The sequence below is a fragment of the Ischnura elegans genome, chromosome 7, assembly GCF_921293095.1.
Source record: "Ischnura elegans chromosome 7, ioIscEleg1.1, whole genome shotgun sequence".
Lineage (NCBI taxonomy): Eukaryota > Metazoa > Arthropoda > Insecta > Odonata > Coenagrionidae > Ischnura > Ischnura elegans.
Window position 1 is genome coordinate 45499468 of NC_060252.1, and position 15210 is coordinate 45514677.

General features: G+C 41.4%; 1 long non-coding RNA gene across 1 annotated transcript in view; it reads right to left on the minus strand.

Moving 5' to 3' along the window:
- The window catches only part of LOC124162369, a 51071-nt gene extending 42500 nt beyond the window's left edge, over window positions 1-8571 (minus strand). Inside the window, exon 1 of the long non-coding RNA XR_006865547.1 lies at window positions 7976-8571. This is a non-coding gene — a long non-coding RNA (uncharacterized LOC124162369). The remainder of the gene's footprint in view (window positions 1-7975) is intronic.
- Between the last annotated feature and the right edge of the window lie 6639 nt (window positions 8572-15210).

Sequence of the window (15210 nt, forward strand, 5' to 3'; positions counted from 1 at the left end):
GTCAACCGCATAATATGAGAAAACTCAAGAGGCTTCGACAAAACAAAATTATGATTGACAGCCCATGGTTATTCGATAGAAACAAGCAGATAATAATGATTAACATTCGCCGTCATTATTCTAAATGCGGTGCAAAATTTAGGCTTCAGGATAGGCGCCTGAACCCCTGAGATTTGTCGCCAAGTTCGCGGAACAGAATCACCGCGAGCGCGCTTGGATTTCCGCCGGAGACCGCGGCGCCTCTCGGTGGGAACAGAGAAGTAGCGATGCGCCTTGGAACAAACAACTTGCATGCGCTGTCTACCTAAAATTTGAGTGCACACGCATAAATTATTATTGTACGCAAATAACTAAAATGATCTTCAATCAAGAATGTTGTTTCGCAGTGGATGTGAATGCTGTCAAAAAGTGATCACGTTGTAGGAAACAAAAACGAGATAGCATAACTCTAATCACATCTTTCGGAAAAAATCGCCAAATTGACTGAAGAACTTGATAAAAGACAAAATGACAGGTGCGAGAGAACTCAAGAGAAAAAATGCATTCTATGCAGATGGCATTCGTCACACGAATATTATGTGCTGCCCTTCAAAGATCAATTCAAGCATTTTGAATTCACCTTACAAAAAATTGCTCATGATGAATATTTGGTACATTAATTCTTTTTTTTTGTGTATAATACTTCAAAAAACTTATTTTGAAACTTGAGTTTCCAAGTAGGTTATACGAAATCTTTTGCTCACTAATGTCACGCGGTTCAAATAATCATGGGAACTTACTCAAGATAATAAAGGTTAATTAGGAGAACATTCTAATAAACTTTCGAAATGTATTGAAAAATTATAACTGTAATATAATAACTAGCTTCTTTTTCCTGTTCCAACTAATCACTGCTAAATCATATCAATGGCAAAAAAGACGATTTTGATGCACAGCTTAGAAACTTAACTGGGATCGGAATTCAAACTGCAACAATAAAGCTTTCTTTGTCATTACTTAGAGAAAAATAATGGGGAAAACCCAAGAGCTAATGAATAAATGTATAATAATAATTTAAAATCCCTCACAGCCACGATTTGAGGTATTCAAAGAACACAATGCTCACCTCATCCTATTTTTCCTACTCACAGAGAGACTGATACGATTGGTTTCCGTAGAATATTCAATGGTTATACAAAATACCTGCTAAGAATATCTTAATACCGAAGGTATTCCTCGAATTTATTGCGTGAAATGCTAAAATTCTTTCCCATGGAAGCTGAAAGTACTATTCTAGCATGTGTATTTGTGCGTTTCCTAGCATTTCTAATGGGTTAATAACCCGAGTTTCACCATTTATAAATAATCTAACGAATCCTAAAAGGGCAATTCAATAACGAAAAGACTGCCTTATTTGAAAGTGCAACCCCAACAACTAACAACAACTGAGAATGGCACGCAGCGACGATAAAGACTGGCAAATGTCCGTGGGTTGGCCACATAATATAAAAGACTCCCCTCGCGGCAGAGATAGACTGGCGTGCTGAATGGCAATCAAGAAGAATGGCGAGGTTCCGACAAAAAGCACGACTCCAGGGACCGCAACCTGATCCCAATGCCGACCACGCGGAGGGCTCCCACGGAGCACTTCACAGACACAGGGGGGTGTTTTCGCTTTTGAAAAGGAATGAAGCCAGAGGATGAGACTGACCTGAGATTATTCGAGGATCTGCGCGAGAGTTTAACAACATCACGCATATTTGTGACTGCTGTGGAGGATAAGCGTTTGCTAGGCGTTGAATTTCGCGACGTGCGCGACTTCCATCTGTCATTTTCGTGAGCGACTAGAGTTTGAAGATTTGTTATCCAATCGTTCTAGTCCATTTCAGAGATTTTCCCGCAATTCATTATGCCGTGGCTGAAGACGCAAAAGCTAAGATGAACGAGCTACATACGAAGCGGTTCCTGATAACAAGCGAAAGGAAAAGAAATTGTAAACTATTGAAAAGAAGCCGATCCCCATCACTTTTGGTTTATCTCCACAATTACCCAAAGCACGTTGCACCATTCGTCCGGAAATGTTTTATCGTGATTTTTTTCTTCATTTTCTGCATGCGCTGGTACGGTGTATGAATCTAAGGAAACTTGGATCCATACGTAAAGAAATGTTGGAGCGTTAGATCTTTGTTATCTTTGATTACGCTAAGGGATTTTCTCATGAATTTAAAAATTGAAGGGGCCAAATGATACGTAGATGTAATACCAAAACCAAGTAAGTGATCTTTCCCATGTTTATACAGGTATCATACATCCATAGAATTAAATAAAGGGCAGGACAAGCAATATTGGATAAAAATCACTAAAAATCTACAATTTTTCATGAAATGATAATGAACGCTAAAAGCCCTTTTGGAAACAGAATAAGTATCATAATGACTTTTAGATATATGTTGAATGTGCGTAAAAATTTGAACGCAACGGCCAATAATTGTTAATATGATTATAAGGTTAACCCAAACACAGGAAACCGCAAGGAAGCGCGTAATATTCTTACTCTAATAAAGTGTCTAACCTACCCGTAGATACAGCGCCATCCTCCCCATCCGTGTCTTTGGAGTCCACCGAATTACACGCGACACATTGCGGGGTCGCCACTGGGGAATCAAACGACCGTAGAGAGACGAGCGCGTGGCCACAGTGACCCCACGGAGTGAGTAAAAAATGCCGGCCAAAGCCAACGCCGCGGCGCGGCGGGAAAAGACTTCAAAGAGCGCGAAAGGGGTCGAGGGTCACAATGGAATCGCGCAGTCGCAAAAGGGTTCGTGGGGAGACGGGGCGTGAGGAATGGTCAAAATCCCCACCACAAACCTCCGTCCACGAATGCGAATCGCCCTCTCAACGACACCCGACGACGTAATACGAAATAATTAGCAAAGGTGGATACATTAACATGAAAAATTAACAAGGCCCCTTCAGCTTTACTCTTACCTTTTAGAAAATGCAATCAATGAATGGTACCTACCAACTACAAATTTAAAAATGAACTTGTTATATTTACAAGTAGAGTTACAGACACAAGTTTGGAAAATATCCTGAGAGGTTAATAAACGAGAGCCTATTGGTAGGGTGTTTTTCAAGGTAAACCTTTATCGCACTCTAGGTATTTAATAGTAAAATAAAAAAGGGCTTGAACGTTACTTCTCATGTAATTATCACTCGCCAAGTTATTGTAAGTTACCTTCCGCGTTTTTGGCCAAGGCATAATGGCGCTGATTGATACGGAAGTAACGATTAAACTCAGGAAACAAAGAGTAGACTGCAAGTAAAACTTGCATTTTTGAAAAGGTATTGATGGCAAGTAAAAATTTAGGCAAGGTACTATTTATCAGTGGTTCTTCACTTATAATCAGTATCTATTTTATACCACTGACAAAACTAGCAATATGATATGTATTTACATCAACAGTATACCGTTCTGGAGTTAAATATTCGTAGATGTTTCTGGATCGCTAGACCGAAACCTAAACTTATATCGTCTAATGTGTTTCATATAAGGAGTTTTAAGGTATACCTACATCCTCGTTGATTATGATTCGTACCTGGCATATAACATATGATAAAATTGAAACTTTATTTTGAATATTCTTTGAACTGAATATATTATACTAACAATGACGTTTTTAGTTCAATCTATATACTTTTTGCATTTTTTCCAAGCCTCTACAGTAACTAATTCATTGATGTTCTTCATCACTCTCGCATTCCATTCAAATATATATTCGTAAAATCAATGTAAATTTCGGTTTACTGAGCTATATTTTCCTCAAATTAAAATCTTGAAACAGGACAGAAATCCATCATTTCTCGCGAGCGACCACCTGAGAATGTAGTAAGGATTCTTTGGACACCCGCCAAAGTACGTACGAAGCTAAGGACTGTAACTTGAATTTATACAACCGAAGTGTCTTATTATCTGCATTCGTTTCTTGCTGGTAACAATTGAAACAGCGCGTGAGAAACGGAAAGAAAGTCATAAATGGGATAATTGAAAATTTACAGCTCTTTTTGAGCTAAGGAAGTAAAGTCACAAATGTGGATCTGGCTAAATACCCAGGCACGAGGATTAATCTAATTGCGTTGTAAGATAAAGGAGAATTTGAAATTAACAGCAATGGATGCAAGCCATCGCAAATGAGTGGATGAGAGAAGAATTATACAGGAATGGAAGACTGTCGAATAATCTGACACAGAATTTAGCGCGATTTAATGCTAAAATCGTGGACCGTTAGAAATAACGATGAAAATGACTCTTATATTTTCAGACTTAGATATTGAGGAGGATAGAGAAATAAGAGAGGCGCATGGAAAGGAAAAGAATTGAGGAAGAATTTGACTAAGTATTTTCCACAGATTTTTATTTCAGCCATGGCTTATTATGAATGCCTAGTTTTCAACCAATATTTATGAAGTAGTTAGCTATGCAATAACTTTCTATAATCCTTTAAGTAAGTAGAAAAATTAAGTAGAAAACACTTTATAGATTTGGATACAAAGCCAGTTGAATTGAAATGCTCTCATTAGTACTCATTTGAATTTACATTATCAAAATGAGTTCAACCAAGTCACCACTGAATTTAACCTAAGAAATGCTCGATTTGGTGGATGAAGAGACAAAGAGTAGACAGAGGGTGTGGACGGAACTAATGCCAAGGGACGAGTACAAGCTGAAGATTGAGATAGATAGAAGAATGATGATAAAACAGGAGAAAACAGGAAGATACCTGAATTAATATGCGAGATTGGCCTCCGTCCGGCGACCAATGTAGTGAAATAGGTAAATAGAACCAATATGTAAGGGCATACAGGTAAGAGCGCTAATGGTTGTGCGCTCTTTTAGTCCTTAGAGTACTGCCATCAACTTCAAAAATTAAATAGTGATCGGATCAACGTCAATAGGACGTTGTAACATCAAAACCTAGACAGCGTAAAATCAAAACTTCTCAAATGACTCTCGCTCGTCACGTAGGATCAAGGTATTTTTATCGACATCGTTAGCAGTACGTCCCTTACTTTTTGCCATTATCACTAACATAAATGTATCAAGGGGTTACATTAATTATATCTTTATGGGTCAGAAACTCACTTGTTTTCATCACGTGCAATTAACCCAAAACATAGACTCGGAGACAGCGAACTATGAGATAGAACAGAACATTTTCTTTTCTTCGCAGCAGCGTAAGTGAAGATTTAATTACGTAGTTAGTAAAGGAGATGGTAAAATTTTAGATTTTAGGCAACTATGCACCATTGAATGCGAATCGAAAACTTGTGTTCGAAATTTTTCACACCCGTGAAAAATGCTCATTAATCCTGTTAAGCAATCTGGCGACATAACCCTTAGAAAACGCTACATTTATGCTTCCTGCCTGCCAGCTGCGACAGTTAGGAAAAATTTCTCGACTTCACAACCAGTAGCTGAAACATTTGCAACGAAAAATCTTTCAACACTATTTAAAGCGAAGCTTATGTTTCTCTCAAATAAAGAGGAAGAAGCGCAAGAATGGGAAAACTTAATTCGATCATTTAGGTTTGATGGTGAATTTATTCAGAGGATATGAAATTAATTTTGACCTGGCGAAGAAAAAAAGTATCTTGCGGTCCCACAAAGACAGGACGAAGGAAAAGAGATAATTAGCGAGCAGTACACATACACCGTGTGATATTTTAACGATTTTCGGGACGAGAAATTAAAAAAAAAAATGTGTAAGTAAAATATGACTTGATCAACATCTACAACGTATGTCACAAACTTTCTAATATCGTAAAGGCATATTCATTCACAGCATTAAAGGTAAAATGGTATGATATCCACGCTAAACGCATATAAAATGACTACTTACAGTACAGAAACTATTGAAAATTTGAATTCACGGAAAAATGGGAATATCAATATCCAGTTACGTTGGGAGATTAATGTTGAATAAATGTCATCAGACTTACCTTTTAAATAAAATTGTAAAAATTAAAAACATATAATTCCAATAGAAATAATGTTAAAAATTCCCTTAATATCCCTTAATAATAAAAACAACCCTTATTCGTCGTAACTACAGTCAGCGGAATAATAGAAATAAAATAAGGAAACAAATCTTAATGAAATCAATGCTTCCCGGGCGTCCTGAGACAAGATTTTATCTGAATTGCGCGATATTTGATTTCGTGGAAAGCTAGCTCCAAGCGAATAAGAATTTATAAGAATAAGTTATAAGCGAATGTATTTTGACACTGCTAATTAGATGGACAGAGAGCTCGACTAATGACCTGAAGAGTATCCAATCCAGAAAATGGATTTCTTTGAGATATAGTTGGTCCGGTATTTTTCTTTGAACGCCAAAATGATTTTTTTTAATTCATGGTAGAGCAAATTCAAACACAAAGTACTGTTCTATAAATTTTTTAATGCTGCCGACTAGTTTCAACGCCTATAGCGTCATTATCGAGACAAACAGGATATTTTTTATGAAATTTTGCGCCAAGAATATTGTAGCGGAGAAAATAAAGTCCCTGAATATTAACCGAAAGTCGCCTATGTACGATCTATCCAGCTGAGTCCGCAAAGGGTCGCCCGATAAGAGGCAGACGGAAAACTTCCCAGTCACCGTGAATCAGCGTCCGGCAGGGCAGAGCCAAGGGCGGCCGGCAATCGGTCGACAGATCGGAGGGAAGCCCGGAGACAAACGCGGACCACCGGCAGTTCGCGCGAAGGCATCGGAGAAGGCGATGCCCCCCGAAAGGCCGCGTACATTCAACGTAGAATAATATCCTCTGTCAGGAAACCTGAAGGGGTATCCATAACCATCATTTACTTCAAGGGTGCACGATCTACGTTTTGATCTCAATAAACTCGAATAAGTAGACGCCTACATTTCTCTCAGACCTTGCATTAGGTTCTCCGAAACAATATTTACGACCATCTAAAACTGAGATTAGTTACCGGATGGGTCATTCCAATGGCTAACCTTCGCTCACTAATAGGAAAAGCGATTATCGATGCTTCATTTCGCTCAGGTACCTGTAATGACCCAAAACAAATCAAAGCGCAAAGTTGCGCGATCTTCAGACCAACGTATTAGGATCACACACGATTAAAAATTAATGCCTGGTTAGTTGACCATAACCTTTTAAAACCGTATTTCAAAGCATTTACTCTCGTTGGTACGTAAAACGCCCTACATCCGAAATGAAACGGTAAAGCGCACAAAAGCTGAGTTGAAGCGGAGAACAAAACGGGTTCAGAAAAGGAAATGAGACCCAGAAAGTTCCGAAAAATAAGAGGATGCGATAGAGAGACTTTGGATGAAATTCAACCATAGTAAGGCGGTCATAAATTTACTCGAATTACCAAAAAAAACAAGGTACTTGGAGAACTCGGGCTCAAGCCAGTCGCGCTAAATAGGCACGGAAGCATCGCGTTCGGAGAGATGATTATTTCTTCTTCATCACTGTTCTTCTGATGCTCTGGGTTTCTAAGGGCAATATTATCCCGCACAATAAGCATTGTTTTCACTTTACTACGTACTAAAAATCACGACATTCTACCTTCCACAGCGCCTTACAGCTGTCACAAAAACTAAAAACTAATGTAGAAAAGACTACATCGGCCTATTGAATCATGGGCCACAGCACTCTCCCATGTGGTTTTACCACCACGACCGTCGAGCGGGGAACCCTATTAGGGTCGTCTCATCGACGACACCCCTCTCCCTAGCCGGGCACTCCGCCACCGTCTCGCGGACGCCCAGCGGACGATGGCCGCCGGACCCTTTCTCGGCTTCCCTCTCGAGCGCGGGGATCACCCCGGGGTACTGCCCGGCCGAGGCGACGGCACTTGCCGGGGAGGGACGCATCACTGGGCCCGTCGCACTTGAGGAGGGTCAGTGGGTATCCTTCGGGTTGGAAGAGTCGGGCGGTGCACGGAGGGCCAAGCGGGACTCACCTTCACGGTGACTCCTCTTCTGGAAGACCTTGCATGCGATCCGGACCGCGGGCCTCGAGTCCTCGCAACTTCGGAGCGCCGACAACTTTCCCTCTCTTGCTAATCTCTCCTTGTTCCGCCTTCTTCGCAGAGTACCTTCGCTTGGCTCTCTTCCTCGGGCGTTTGATATCCGGGAACCTTTTTCACCTCCTCCGTGTGGCACTCAGGTATAGCATCCCAGAAGAAAGTGCGCAAGAACCAAAATCGTGATCTTCCGCACAAAATCTCCGCGGGCCGAACTCGGGTTCAAGTCCGCGACCGCTGTCGTGTCTTGCACTTCCAGCAACTCTTTGGCCTCTCGCCGCGGTCAAACAGGAAGGGAAATTGACCCAAGTCCGATGCAGTGGAACACCTTTTGGCCCGGCTGAACCCCGAAGGAAAAAATCAGGGGGGCCGAGATGCCGAGAGGCGGCGCCGGAAAAAATAACCGCGGGCGCGTTACGTGCGAGGGCCGAGTTGAGTGGCGTCTCTCTCCCCGTGGGTGTTGTTTGTTGGCGAGCGGCGCGTGTAAGGGCGAGGCGCCTACTGAACCTTCCGTGTCACTCACGCGTGTAAAACCAAAACTCTCCCGTCCGACTCTCCGGATCGTCGGGCACGGGGGCGGCACGAGGGGGCGGGGAGGGGGCAGGGTTGGGGGTATCGGGGGCGGAGGCGCTTCGGCGTGGCTGACTGGTGGGGTGCGGGGAGAGGAAGCGCGCGTGTGTGTGGGGGCAGGGAAGTAGAGGGGAGACCGGGAGGACCTATCCGGGCGCCTCCACGAGCGGCACAACTGTTAAGTCCCGCCCCCCGGGGAGACGGGGGGGAGAGGCGGAGGGGGGCGGGGGAAGGGGATGGGGCGAGATGGGGGAAAAAAAGGTCGGGGGCGGTTTAACTGGGAGGTGGAGTCCCCGTGGAAAGGGGAGGCAGCAGACATTGTTTCCCGCGATATAGAGAGAGAGGAGCTTGCGAGGAGAGGTGGCGCATAGCGCCGCTGAGGAAGAAGAGACTCTCCTTGAGGAGTTTAGAAGGGAAAAGGAGCGTGGGGCTGGAGGAGGCGTCGAAGAGGATGAGATGGGGAGGTAACAGACACCGCCCTCCCCACGCTTATTTCACTCTTGGTATGCACCGGCAGGATGAGTTACCTCCCATGAAAAACCCCCCGCCATATAAATGAGCATGAGCACGCTTTTCGGGTCACGTTGCGGCGATAAAAACTTCGTGCAAAAGGGGGCGAGCACACGCTGGGTTTGGATGAGAGATTCTCACTCTTAGCCACGCAAAAACCCTTTCCCGGAGGCGGTGGGGTCCTTTTTGTAGGAGAGATGCTGCTGCCCCCACCGCTCTCTCCCCCATTCGACGCCGTCTTGGTTTGCGAGCGCGAAAGGGCAAGTGCCCGCCGCCGTCGGCCCGGCCCCAACGTCCGCCATGTTTCGACCGAACGCGCGCCTAATTAAGCGTCTCGCGGGCGGGCCGGAGCAATCGTGCGGCTAATTCCCACGCGGGTGGAGAATATCGTGAGGGGTTGAACGGAACAGAAAAAAATGAACCTACATTTCGATCGGTCATGGGGGGGTCATAGGTAAGGGCACTTGGTCGATCTGCTTTGTTGGACGGCAGTTTTTCCAAGGGTGAGATTTATCTCAAATTTCGTTCAGCTTGTTGCCCTGCTTGGATCGAGGCAAAAACCATCACCAGAAAAATTCAGGGAAAGGAGAAGTGGTGCTTGTTAACCAGGAGTATTAAACCGTAAAACAATGGTAATATACGGCAACATTTAGTTTTTCTAAATGTTCTAATTCGAGATTCAATTATTTTTCAACGCATTTTATTGCTGTAACTAATCGGTAGGATCATTCCTCGAGGTGTCCTTGAGCCAGGGAGGTGCGCCTGCCCCACCCTTCCAGACATCTACAGTATTAGGTCCAATGCTTTTTAAGACAATTAACTGAGCCACTACGAATTAAGCTCGGGTCACGAATATTTATCCAGATTCATGGCGCTGCACTTAACGGCAAATCACTCATCTACCTCACTCCAGCATCTCTTCGTGTTTCTTGCAGCGGCACTGAAAACCATTTTCATATTAATATTTATCACGAATCTTGTGAGACTGTTAAAATTCAATGGATGTAATTGCAAGAACTAAAACAGGGATACGAGCTAAACTGATATGAGCTCTATGGCCTTGAATACTGAATAGAATATGAACGTTTTTTCCAAAACATTACGGCTTTTGGAGCATAATGATATTATATTCCAATTGCAAGTTGTCCCGCAACTTGAAGGAAGTAATTTTTTTATTACCATCGAGTTAAATGATAAGCATAAGACTGACAAGGTCATCGAGGAACGGTCTCATCGAGTTCGATAAGATTTGGATGTGAGATTCAACTCCCGCGTACATCGACGAGAGACAAAAGTGGTAAAATGTATCAATGCGATTTTTATACCAACAACTTAACTTCCTTGGTTCAAGTCACTAATTTTTACCTGCTTCCATGAATTAAAAGCGCAGTTTACACACGATCCCTACGCTAAAAGGCTCCAGATATACAAATGAACGGTAAGACATTATTCAGTCTATTAAATGTTAATCGGATTTAAAAATGAATACATAATTCAAAATGTTCAATTACTCTATTATTCACATACTCACTTATTTAACTACATTATTGGTATTTCTTCCATTTAATTTTTAATATAATCCAAGACCTTGGTTAAACTTTATTACATATCTTGACGTGCCATGTCTGGGTTGGTATTTCTCTTATTAAAATCGCTTACTTCCTGAAGCTTCATCACTGAGAATTTCATCGCATGAATCGATTTTAGATGCGTGAACGGAAAATTAAAATCGCAATTTGTCTTTAAAATGTACAAAGTTAAATGGAAAATATATGCCTAGCACGAAAATGTCAAGAGGAATGAATTGACGGGGAAAATTTGTGGAAGCTATACCTTAACTATTAGGCTCAATGCCTAATACTGTACCCTTGAATTCATGAAAGTTCCCTTCTTACTCTACAATCAGGACACAATAAAGTCAGGTCTGAGTGCTAAAGCACAGGCCGGGTGAGCTGAAGGGTCTGAGAGAAGCGCGAAAATAACTTGCAGAGTATCGCTGCTGAAAACCGAGGTAATTACTTAAATTAAGCTGATGCGCGAATCCTAGGTTGACGGCAGTCATTCCTAGTTTAAATCTAGTCAGTATTGTCGTATAGTAACTCATACCAGGTTGCACTAACTTAGACTTCGGTATTTCAAGTAATCACTACGTGTAGACAACATAAATAGGGTATTTTCCTTCATCAAAGAAAACGAAAGGCATTTATTGCGATTCGTTACCCACCATTAGTGAATTCATAATACACAAATAATTTCGTTTTAGAAATACCGGTTTAGACGATTGGCAATGGTCCATTTTTATCCTCATTTGAAAAGGGCCAGATTGGCGCACATGCGATGCCACTCCACGTGACGTCACAGGGACCTAGTTTCTACACGAGAAGATAGGAGTTATACATTGTCTCAGGTTATCAATGCATGCATGAGGCGCAGAGCTCGGGGAAACATGTCTTAATAATCACTTATTAAAACTGGCTAAGGTCGGAAAGTTTTCTTCATTTGATAAGGTATTAATAATCCTTATTTAAGCCAAGCGATACCAGCCAGCAGGTACTCAGCTACCCGCTAGCACTCTGCGTCGTATCAGCGCTAAGCCTCGTCTCAACGTCACCTCACAGGGCGGCAGCGGGAACCAGAAACACGTCTCACGGAGAGATTTCCCGGCATTCATACTTACGCGTCGCGTTTTGGCGCGCTCGAAATTTTTCACTTTTCATTTAATCGCGAAAAATGGATATCGTCATTTAAAAATCTAAAAGCGTGAAATACGTACTCCAGGAGTAATAATCTTTCGATTTAGGCAGTAAAAAAATAAAAGGAAACCACCCTATTCTGGCTAGTATGAAGCGAATCAGAACCGAGTAGGGTACGATTCGATGTTGCCAATCCTTGATTAAATTTCGACGTAAATTGAAAGGCTGGCCTATAAATAAATCATGCACCACTGGACTAGCCCAAGCAGCATTAAAGAGTGCCTTACTTAGCAAAATATCTCATCATTCCATCCCAAAATAAATGTGAGAGGATTGTAAATATATGTTGGTCCATATAAATATGATTTTAATCTGTTTAAGTTGTACTGAACCAAGGATACTCCTGAGGAGAATTGGTCAGAGAACCACAGAATACATGACGACAGAAATAACGGATAAATTTCATTAAACCGTAAGTATGAATAAAGAAAGTATAATCAGTCAACGTTCTTTCTTAAATTCCCTATATGCTTTTTAGAGTCCAATACAAAGACGCCCAGATTTTTTTCTTTCCGCTTTTGAGAAAACAAATATTAGCTAAATAACAATCTAGGTATATAAAATGTAACAAGTTGCAGGTACCATTTACTTGAATTCTAACAAAAAAAGTACGTACATAACACATCTTTACCTGTGTTTTACTTTCATGCACTAGAAATAGCCATAGTGAGTAGAATTACGAAGCAGCCAACTTATTACGATGCCAATTTGCGTTATATTGGCGTGACCAAGTGAAGTTAATGGCAACTTTTCGTCAACAGCATTGAAATGCTGAATGGTTTAAAATGGAAGCATAAAAAAGTAATGAATGTATTAAACTCCTATTTACAAGCTTAAGTTAGTAGGTTTAAAAAGGAATGAAAAGTTTTTTTTTAATTAATGTCGACTAATCGCCTACCAAATAGTAAAGCACGGGCTGAAGAAAACAGAGGATAAAATTATAAGATATATTACAAGAATAACGATGCGCTACGGGGAATGCGTGACCATTTCGATCAAGTAGGTTAGTAATTATTTTCGAAGTATCTCATGTCAATGATGATTAACTTGGAAAGAGTGAATTCATTACTAACACTCATGGTCAACGTACGTATAACCGAATTTTCACCCAATATCATAGTGATTACGCATGCACATAGAAGGCTATGGGACAAGCAATTCCATCAGTCGACAGATATAATATCAAAATGAAATCCAATGTTGATGAGTGAAACTTCGTTATGTTTTTCACCAGCCAAACAAGCAAACGCTGCAATATTTTCACAACGAGTCCATCAACTGGTGGCAATACTGAATGGTTTACCAAAGATTAAGCAGATCGTTAAGCCACGACCAAATGGCTATACGAAGTGTTTTTTTGGAAAAAAATGACCCCTTTCCGTAGGAATCTGTTTTGACTTTCTGCTTTCATTAGACCCGACCGAATACCCGACTTTCATAGACCTGTCTGCAGTGGGCGCCGTGCGATCTCCAAGGGGCGAAAAAGTAGCCTCGAAAACCCGAACAATTTCAAATAAATTGAGTGATTTAATCCTGAAAAGCCAATAAAATAAACTGGTGAAAGCTATAAATTCTAAATTTACGTTTGTTTTTTAATTCATAAGTACACTTGCTTCATTTTCATTCATACTTTGAGACTAAATTTCTAGAGGGAGCACTTTCAGAACCCACGCGAGAAGTCTTTAACAACCCTAAGCAGACAATTCCCCGTTTCCTCTGACTTGTAACACTCCTGATTTATGGACACTGTGAAGAGGTATTCCCTCGCCCTCTGCTAACTCCAGTAACTGCCGGGCAAGTCCTCCGCGGATGTTTTTGCATCAAATCGCTAAAAGAGAATCGATTTCCGACCCAAAATGGCGGGCGGTGCATCCCCAAAAACGACGGAAAACCCCTCCTCACCCACACACATTCATTTCAACCACCCACGACGACCCCGACCTTGGCCGACTCATGGCAAGAAAGGGCAAGCGCGGGCAACGAACCGTGCGCTCGCTCGTTAGAGGAAATTTGGGGGCATCCTCGCCAAGTCTACGAGGGAAGGGGTGGGGCGCGAAGACGAAAGACACATGCGACGGGCTCTCATGGTGACCATTCTAATATCAAACCGGAATTCCATTACTTCACCGTATAGTACTCAACACCATTTTTGCAATTTTCCTCGCATTATGATGGCATTTATCTTACGGAATATTCAAATTTAGGGGAGATAAAAATGTTATTAAAGAGTAGTAAAATGAAACCTTTAGAAAAATTAAGTATCATCAAATTATAATAATAAATTTTAATGCTTATTGAACTCTTTCTGAAAGTGTGGGGAATTTTATATTCTAATGTAGATGATATACCATCGCGTGAGGGGATAAGTGTTTTTTAAATATGGTGATTCACATCTGGAAAATGAAGACATCGGACCGCAGTGCCAAAGGAAGACCCAGAAAGATTCACTTTGAGCAAGTTATTAAGGATGTTTAACATAATAAGTACGTGAATACGAAAAAGTTAGCTGGAGTGACGACAAGGCTAAATCAGCAGTGCCGGAACGCACTTTCCTCAACTTTTTTTAGAAGTGAAATACTACTCTATGTTTTTTATTACAAGTTATTATTTACATTTTATTACATTTTTGTTGTTTGGGAACGAATGTATATGTTAGAAATTTTGAGGCACCAAAATTGATAAAAGTGTTATTTGACAACTATACCTTTTGCTAACCAGTGCCGGAACGGCGTTCCGGCACCATGACACCACTGGTTAGCTGATGGGAGAGTGGAGAGAAGAGCTGCTTCAAAACATTCTCCAGATTGGTGATGATGAAGAGGATAAGGAAACATTAAACTATTCAACTGTAACAGGAAATATGATGGCAGGCCTTTTTTAATTCCTCAGTCATTCCATGACTTCAGAAACTATGAAATTCCATGACTTCCCTGATTTCTTAGGTTTTCTAGAAGTAAGGTAAGAGAAGAAGTTAATGACTATTCGTAAAGTCTTTGGTCCATTGGCGTAGCCAGGGGGGTCCTGACCCCTCCACCCCCCGCCGAAATATAAAAACAATTATCTTCCTTCTGAAGAAAAAACAAAATATTGAAAAATCATAAATTAACAAAAGGTTTCTTTGACAAATGAAGTTTTTTCGATTGTGAAAAGTGTTAAAATTAGTTAAAACCCCTGTACTTGGTACTCTGTTTTTCAAAAATTTTCCCCCCTGCTTTTGAACCCCCGAACTTCGAACAAAATTCCTGGCTACGCTACTGCTTTGGTTCTTCCTCCATGCGCGAGCAGAATGGAAAAACTCCACGACGGATCTAAAATATCATTTCTTTCGCCCTTTTCCAC